We start from the raw sequence: 9,540 nt of genomic DNA on the forward strand, positions 1-9,540 counted from the left end.
CGAAATCGATATTTAACCGGTTAATTTCGATTTATTAAAATAAATGAAAAGACAAAATTTTATTACATAAATCTGCCTCAAGCCAATAAGAACAGTACAATTATAACACTAAATATATTTAATTTAAATTTCAAATACAACTCTGAGTATTATTTGAAGTATATATAGTATTATTATTTAACTACAACAACAATTGCATTGTATTTAAAATAAATCATATAACAATGAACGATATTTATTTACAAATGGCCTTAGCTCGAAACAATATAGTAGACGCCTACTTTATAAGAATTAGGCTATCAAATTTAATAATAAAATAAATGACGTCTATTACAATAAATGCATTGTCGTTAACATAGTAGAAAGACTCTTAGTACAAGAATTAATCTATTACAGTTTAGTAGTCTATTGTAATAATAAGCTTCAGCTTGAACGAACTATAGCGCAAGAATTTGGTGACATCTACATTGACACATTAATATTAATATTTATTTTTATTATTTAGACTTATTATTAATCTTTATTTATATTATTTAGACTGTTTTCCAATACTTCTACTACTTTTGCCTATTCAGATTGTTTACATATTTTAGATCAAGAGGATTCAATTTTCAATATACTCGTATATTTCCTTGTTCTAACAAACTTTTATTATTAGTAGAACTGTCAGAAAGATATGTTCAGAAGCAAAAGCTTTATAATTCTACTACAATTCCATATTCAGCATTGTATTAAATGAGTTATGAAACTAGTGAAACTAGTTTCTCTCGCTAAAATACTTTAAACGAGTTTCAAGTGACGTTGTAGATAAGGTTTTACATATTACAGATTACTTAAAGTTAAATACATTTGCTATAACTGTGATGTATGTATAGTGGTACAGTGTTAAAATTCCTTAATTTTGTACAGGATAAAAATAATTGATCATTTATTTAGAATATCAAAAAAAATAAGAATAATTCTTTTAATAAATTTTAAAATAAAAAGCAAATTTAATTTTCAAATATATATGTATATTATTTTTATAACTCTATTACCTCTATTACCTGCCGATGTTGGACTTAGTGTACAGATAGGAAACAACTGTGCTTGCAAAAACTGTACGCGTCCAATCCCAAGTCCCGTTATATCCATTTTAAGAATATATATATAATTTAAAACTTAGGTGACATATTAATTTTAAATTTTTTTGAAATATATTATATTGAGAGTATCTATACAGAGATTTTCAAAAGAAGTCTTTTTCATTTTTATTTAATGTTTTTAGTTAGTACTTTCTTTAACTTAGATTTAGTGTATATATATCTGCTAAATTGAACACTGAAGGCATAAGCGAGTGACGTGAAGGAGTTTACTTCGCAACTAATATGTATTCTTTAGTAGAGCAATACATTCTTAATCAGCGAGACTTTTTTAATGTATCTATAACTTGAATAGGAATTTTTATTACTTTATTATTATAACTAATAAATTATTTTGCTTAAATAATCCATCACAAAAGTTTACTATGTTAGAACTTTTGGCTGTTTATCTTAAATGTGAGACTTAATTTACAATTAAAGAACCTTGTCGAAAATTTTACTGTATAGTTTTTTATTTTGTTTGCTAAGCAATAGTGTTTTTTTTTCATATTATTTTATTTTTATATTTTTAATTTTTTTTTTTTTTGTTGAACTTTGTAAATTTTTAGTTTTCCGTCAAATTTTTATTTTGTTAGGCACTAAGCTCCTGTTATTGTTTTCAGAATTTTACTTTACTCACTTCAGTTCGCTTAACTTGTTTTGCTTTTAGAAATTAACATTTTTGGGAAATTTGACCAAAGAGCACTTAAACTACAAAAAAATTTACAAAAACTCGAAAACTAAAACATTTTCCAACATTAAATTGCCGATAGCAGTGGTTCCGGTTTAGAAACTTTTTTAGTTTTCAGCAAAAAAAAAGTAAAAATTAACAACAACGATTTTGTTTATCCAACAAAACATAATTTTTGCACTATAACTCTAAATCTAAAACGATTTTAATAAGCCGCAAAATATGCTTCAATTTTTGATGAATATTTTTTCAACTCTTTTTTAAACGAAACCAAAAAAACGACTGACGACCGAAATTCTCAAATATGTAACCAAATATTTACGTATTTGAATTCCTTTGTTTTCTATTTCACTATTAGCAATGCAAATAGGATAACAATAAAAAAAAAAAGCAGAAGAGGCAACAAAATACCGATACCCTTAAAAAAAGTCCTTGGTAACGACTTGGTGTATGAAATTCAACAACGCTCAAATAGTTGCATTGCAGCGGTTATAGCAAAATTCCGTCTATTGTCTGCCTGGATTCGAATGCCTTTGGTTTCGTTGTCGCATGCCAATAATTTGGCTGGGTTTTTCGGAATAAAATTTATTCATTCAAAACCAATTGCAATATTTCGAAATTAGCCATATTATATTTACATAATTTAAAATTTTATCGATTAATGTAAATTTTATGCTAGAAACTTGTGTATAAGAATTTAATTGGTTTCTTTATGTTTAGATCGAGTGACAATGTTATTTGGTTTTAATTTTTCATTATATGAAAATATATTATTACTTTTGGAAGAGGCAATGGCAATGGTAATTGAGGATGATTACGTTACAGAAAATAAATCTATGAATAAATATAGCAATAATCATTGAACCACTACACCCGTCTCTTGTCCTTCTGCGAAATAACAATTAGAATTTTCTAAAAATATGATATGCCTGTTATAAGAGGCGACTAATATGCATCAAACGCGAGATTGATCCCATCAAAAAATACATAAAGGATAGAGCCTTGAAATTATTTGCGAAAACTGACAGACTTACCAACAACGCGTTATCAAATCTCAGAATGGTTACAGGCTCCTCGGGAAGGTATGCAGATCTGAGGTCAATTATTGCTTAGTCTGATGAAGCGATAAACAATAATCCAATCAAGGCGTAGTGGTTTTCAAAATATCTCGAGTTAAGAAAGAGTAAAACTCAAATAGCTTCAACATAATAAGTGGGTTTCACTTGGTACATCCCAAACGAGATAGAAATTTGGCACCATGAGATTCAAGTGCTCGTGACATTTTGCTTTTCTGAACTTTTAAGTTAGATCTTTCGAAAGGCGTCGTAGGGGTCGTGGTTGATACCAAAAGGTACGCATGTAAATGTCAGCACTTGTGCTTGCACTCTATGTGGTGTTGAATTGTAATCAGGTACCATGACGAGCAGACGAAAAAAAGTTTTAAATCAGTCTGGTTCTCTACTAAGAGAATGGCATGTCTATACAAGTCGGCGCATTATAACGATCCAAGTTAAGGTAGGTAATTACGTAAACACAAGCAGACTCAGTATTCTTAAGTTTAAAAGTGTAGATTTTTTTCCTGCCATTCTCTTCTGAAAATGGAACATAATGCTTTGATTTTATTGCTCAGTTGATATGACTGCAATACCATTCCTCTAAATTCTCAATCGTAGTTTTTCGGTTCAAGCGACAATTACTTTGCAAGTTTTATCGTAATGACTGGTCTGTTATATATTTTTCAGTTCCTTTTCCTATTGCAAAATATCTCTAATCAGTATCAAACACCTAAGATAAATGGGCAGACTATAAACAGCTTTTATCTTAATAATTGTGGAATAAATGACATTAGTAATTTTTTTTTATTTTTCGATAAAAGCAAAAAGGTAATAAAAAATTTTTATTGAATATAGCATATATAGATCAAAGAGTCCAAAAATTTAATTTTTTTGTGGAAAGATCTTGTGACTTTATGTCTCAGATGAAAAATAAACGAACATCCTCCTAATTAATTAATGCTGTTTCAAATTATTTGTAAACAAATTTGTCTTCAATTTAGCTGCCAATAATACAACTTATGAAATGATTTAGAAAATCTAGCAATAAATGTTTACACATAATAGCAAATATATTAAATTCCTTACGTTTGGATAGTGTAGCGTGAATATTTTGCAAGGTGCTCACAAGGTGGCTGCTGTCACCTTGACAATCAAAATAAACTTACTCATTTGGCAGAAAGCAAAATGCTCGCCTATTTGCAAATATTTAGATACAACACCTGTTCAGAGATCTAAATTACTGACAGTTCAGCTCAGAAATTTGGTGTTCTTGTGTATCTTTGGTCATTATTTAACGCCTATGCCTGCCCAAATGCTCACGCGGATATTTAAATTGTTTTCGGATTATTAGCGAATTATTTTTCTTTTCTTTCAAATCAATTAATTTTTTCTACACTAAACAACAAATTCAAAAAAAGCATTATTTATAAATTTATATTTATATATGAATGATATATCAAAACAAAAAGTGTTTTGTTGTTTTTCTGTTTGTATATTACGGTTGGTGATGCATAGAATTGTCGAGTTGACAAATGACCGATTTTGACAGGTTGGCACAGAAATTTTTTCAAATGGGTCTAATATAAAAAATATTTTAATAATATTTAATTAATTTGTTAATTTAAAAAGTCTCTGTAATATGTGCTTTACACATATAGCAAAAAGATATCAAAACAATTTATGATTTTTTTTTATAAAGAATAGCATTCCTTGTTGCTTAATTAAATCTGTCTAAATTTAATTAATTTAAGTACATTTATTTTATATACAAAGTATTTGTTATCTAGTTTTACTTAAATGAGAAAGTTAATGTCCGTCTTCTTCAACGTTATTTATTCGTTGACGATTTCAGTCTTTATACTTGCTTTAATGACACCCTCTGCCTGTTATATGCACAATATTAACCCGTGGTAACACAATGGATCATTATTTGTGCTACAATGGACTTTGGTGTGCAATACCGACAATTTAATTGAAACTCACCTATAATTAACTATTAAGATATCAAAATAAAAATTTAAAAAGAGTAAGATATATATTTCAAAAATAATATTGTAGCATTAAAGTTGTTTTTATTTTTTCAGAATTTTAACTTTTATTTCGATCCTTGCTTTTAGTACATATATTTTAATACGTATTTCGGCAAATTCGCTTTTCTTTCATCAGAAGAATTCCTAATAGACAAAATTATGCAACTCCCACTTTATAACTTTTAAACTCGTAGTAATATTGCATCAATTTTTTGCCAAATAAAAGCCGATTAGATGATACCATTTCAATCTATATTTTGAATACAAGTTTATCTCTAATGGAATTTTAACATGATAGTGTGATATTGTCTTATTCAAGCGAAAAACAAAAAGTCACTATTTTTGAATTCTCACATACTTATAAGTGACTAAAATAAACACTAACTGCTAGTTTTGCAAAACCCTACACTAAAGGCCAAAAAAACTACATCATCGACGTTAGCAGTTTGGAAAATTAACGCTCAAGTAGAATAAAATCTCAATGAAACATATCAATAATGATCACAAAATGAAAACACTAAAAGTATGAGCTTGTAAAGCTCAAAGTAAAACTTTACTAGTTCCAAATAGTACAAGATTTTACAGATGCCAAAAGAAATTACCTTAACAGAGCCAAGTAGCTATTGCACTTGTACAAATGAACCGAAACACTGAATAGTATCTTCTCTGATGAGAAATACCTACTTCCAAATTTATTAATTCAAAAACGATCAATGAGATCGAGTTTACTTGACTATGAGGTTATTTTAAAATTTGGATATTTAAAAGTCCAAAAAATTACTACGATTTGTGTTAGTTTGGGTGTTCGTAACTGTCGATGATGGCTCTCGGTTGCTAGTTTTAGACCCTGATAGAATTGATTCGAATCTTTACGCGAAAAAGTTATAAAAGATTCTGTAAAAAAGAAAAAAGACTGAACGTTGCAGCAGAACCACTTTTTATGAATTTGTTGATAATAAAATTAACACTGAGAGTGATTGTTAGTTATACGGATAGTTATATAGAATATGATTTAGATCCTATTAGTTTAAATTCTCGAAATAATTTCTCTTTTTACTACGCTCTTCGACATTAGTAAATACTTTACTTTTCTTAATTATTTTTTTATATTTATATAATTTTAAAATGAAGGGAAAAATTAAAATATATTTAAAAAAAAAACCCTTAAACTTACGATTAGATAAAAATATATATATATATAAAAAAACCTCTCAAAACTTACCGCTTGGGTAGTCAGTCAGTATGAGTGCATATTCCATGATTATTGCTTGCATTGATTAAACTCAATGATTCATGCAATGACACAATATTGTTCACACTTTATCTATAATTTAAGCACATATTGCACTTCAATTCACTTGAATTCACTCTGTACTTTTATCATTCATCAATATTTGCATAACCAAAACTAATAGGCCTACTTCCACAGTTAAAGTACTTACGAGCTAACAAACTCACGCGATGCACTAATAACCTCAATTTTCAATAGAAATACTTTACTTTCAGTTTACACTCCTCTACGTTTTAAATGCTTACAACCACAGGAACACAATTTAATCCAATATTTAAGAAATCTTAAACTTTAATTAAAATCAGAACAGAATTTTCTGTACTTAATTTAAATCTCAAATTTGCAATTTGTATCTGATTATTTGCCAAATTTATTGCGCCCACCTACCAATCAACAAGCTTAGCTATGAAAAGTAAACACAAAACATGATTAACTTAATTAAGTTAAATAATTAACTTCAGCTCTATACTGTAAAATTAACGATGTGGAGAAGAGATTTATACTTTAACACTTTTAATTAAACTGAACGTAGTTTACTAAGGCAATTACCACATTTCTGCCACATTCGATTACCGAAATCTGTAAGTCTTTCTTAGGCTCAAAATTTATGGCAAGAGTTATCGCTTGCCAGCGAAGCAGTTCATCGACTGAATTACCGAAATTACTTAACCACGCTGACAAGTCTAGTTTGTGAGCCTGCCAGCCTACCAACATCAGACATTGCGATATAACCTCATTTACTCAGGCTCGTTTGTATGTACTTTGACACATACGTGCATTGTGTGTCTATACACGTATGAACGTGTGTCCGTCTGTCAGCTAGTCTGCTGTATTTCGTTTTAATGTTTACGACTTCCAACATCATTATCCTCGTCGTGATTACATTTCACGATTTTAAAATAGTTTCGTTCGATGTCACTTTCATTGAAGCTGGTGGCGTGTTTTTAGTTTAGTGCGCACGTGTTGCCTGCTTTTAGGCGCACTCACCCGACTCCAATACAAAATGGTACCATTTTTCACGTAGAATAATTTAGTTTGTGTTAAGTAATGTTTATTATATTTTATGCTGATGAGTGTTGTTATTTTTAGACTCTCGAGCGTACTGCATTATTTGTGGTGTGACTGTATCCAAAAATAGTAGGGATACTAAATGTGGTTGCTTAAATGAAGTTGCTTAGCATGAATTGCTAAGGCCTATCATTTTTTATACGCTGATTGCTAAGAAAACGGCATTACGTCGTCCTTGCAGAAGTTTTTGTTTTATTACAGTAATTTTTAAATGAAAATTTATATTAAGTTAATGTTATTTCCTGAGGTCATGATAAATAGATAAACTATAAAATATTATCTTAAATGTCCTAACTACAATAGTAAATAGAAGAAATACTAAAAAAGATATTGAAAATATTAATATTTTGTAATATAAATCAAAAATAGGTAAAACGTATTAGTAATGTGACCTTCCTTAAATATACTACTGTTTATTATGATCATTAAATTTGTTGGGTATTACTTTTGTTGCTAAGATTTCGAGATGAAACACTTAGATATGTAATATGTAACTTCTACACAATGAAATATTGAATAATATTATTGATATTAAATAAAGTATTTAACCAGCATCGTATGGTCAGCCAAATTTCAATAAATTGTTTGTTGTTGTTTCTTCATTACTATTCGAATCCTTCTAGTTTATTTTCGTCCTACGACGCGTCACATTTGATAAAAAAATCAATCTTAAATATACTATTGTTTAGTGTGAGTAGTGAGTAATATTCTAAGATAGGTTACTATCCTATTGCCTATTGCTATACTCTTAAAGTTACCAGGGTCCCCACCTCTACACTAACCATTGTCTCCAATGTAAAGTAACAGTAAGACTAACGAATAACGAACAAAATCTTCAAACTAGCGTCTTTCAGGCTATTAAATCGAAAAAACTATCTATCCAGTACAATAGACTTCTCAAAATAGACTTAAAATTCTAATGCCACAAATAAAATTTTTTCCATACAAATGGAAAAAATATTTAATGACGAATTATGCAGCAAGGATAATTATGATTGGTAATAAATAATGGCTTCGTGATTAAAGTTGCTTTGTTTGAAGTTTTTTTGGCATTGTTAATAGATTTTTTTCATAAAAGCGAAATGGAAAAATATTTTTATATCTTTTCGTTGACGTCAATTGCAACGTTTTAATGCCAAAATAAGATACAAAAAAAAATATTCCAATAACTTTTGCGGTTGCAATTTGCCTTTTGCATGTTGGTTATTTCACAAGTATTTATCATAATGCAGATACTTTTAAAATTTTTAATTTTTTATATAAGTTAAAATATATAAGTTGTGAAAAAAATTAGAAAAATGTGGCACTTACCCGATTTTTCATCCATTACGTGTTGGAACGATTAATTTAGTTGTGTTTTCCAAAAATCGCAGCTTCGTGGATACATTGATTATAAACCAAACTATAAAATATACTTATAAATTTAAGTTGTCCCACAATTTCACACTTTTCGATGCACTTTTGTACTGTTTTCAAAAACTATTGGGGATTGGAAAATTAAAAGTTTTTAGTTACCGAAAGAAATTAATTAAAAAAAATTATACATCTGCAAATAATTTTTTTTTGATTTAATTTCACAAAAAAAAAATTATTTAAATTTCAATATGTTTTTAAAATTCAAACCTTACTATGTTAAAATTTTGAACCGTATTATTCGATATATTTACTCCTAAAGTGCAAATTAATTTGATGCTAGTGAACTTCCGCTCTGTTCTACCTGTTAATTCGTACAAAAATTAGAAGTTAATAAACTATTATTGAAAACTGCCGAAGTGCCTTACTTTTTTTCTTTTCTAATATATTCAAAAAAACAGTGGCGATTTTCCTTTCTTTACTTTTACAATTTTTATCAAGAAAAAAATATAATAAAATAAAATTTTAAATTTTTGATTTTTAAAACATATTTTCATTCTTCAATATATTTAAAAAAAATAGTTAAAAGTTAGATTAAAATGTTTTATTGAATATATTTACACCAGTTTATGTATACCTAATACATAACTGATGACAATATATATGTAATATAGCAAAAAAGACATTGATAACGATGTAAGCCATATATGTATATTATAGAGCACCTACTACTTATAAGAAATGTATCGTTGAACATATTTTAGGGTTTCATAGAAATAACAAAATTATTTTAAGTTCGCCGGAAATTATATAGCTACATAATAGGTCAGGCCTAAGTGGTGGATCCCTATGCATACTGTAAAAATCCAATAACTCAGTTTATCAGTTAGACAAAATTAACCATATTAGCGATATTTGTCTGTCTATTTCT

The 9,540-nt window shown here is 28.2% G+C and overlaps 1 long non-coding RNA gene across 1 annotated transcript; it reads right to left on the minus strand.

Moving 5' to 3' along the window:
• Positions 1 to 8,560: 8,560 nt before the first annotated feature.
• On the minus strand, positions 8,561 to 9,076 carry LOC119671310. The gene is made up of 3 exons (XR_005251803.1): positions 9,038 to 9,076; positions 8,885 to 8,973; positions 8,561 to 8,735 (listed from the first exon to the last, which is right to left on the minus strand). It is a non-coding gene; the product is annotated as an uncharacterized LOC119671310 (long non-coding RNA).
• Positions 9,077 to 9,540: the final 464 nt, after the last annotated feature.

Source organism: Teleopsis dalmanni, chromosome 1 (genome assembly GCF_002237135.1).
Source record: "Teleopsis dalmanni isolate 2A chromosome 1, ASM223713v2, whole genome shotgun sequence".
Taxonomy (NCBI): Eukaryota; Metazoa; Arthropoda; class Insecta; order Diptera; family Diopsidae; genus Teleopsis; species Teleopsis dalmanni.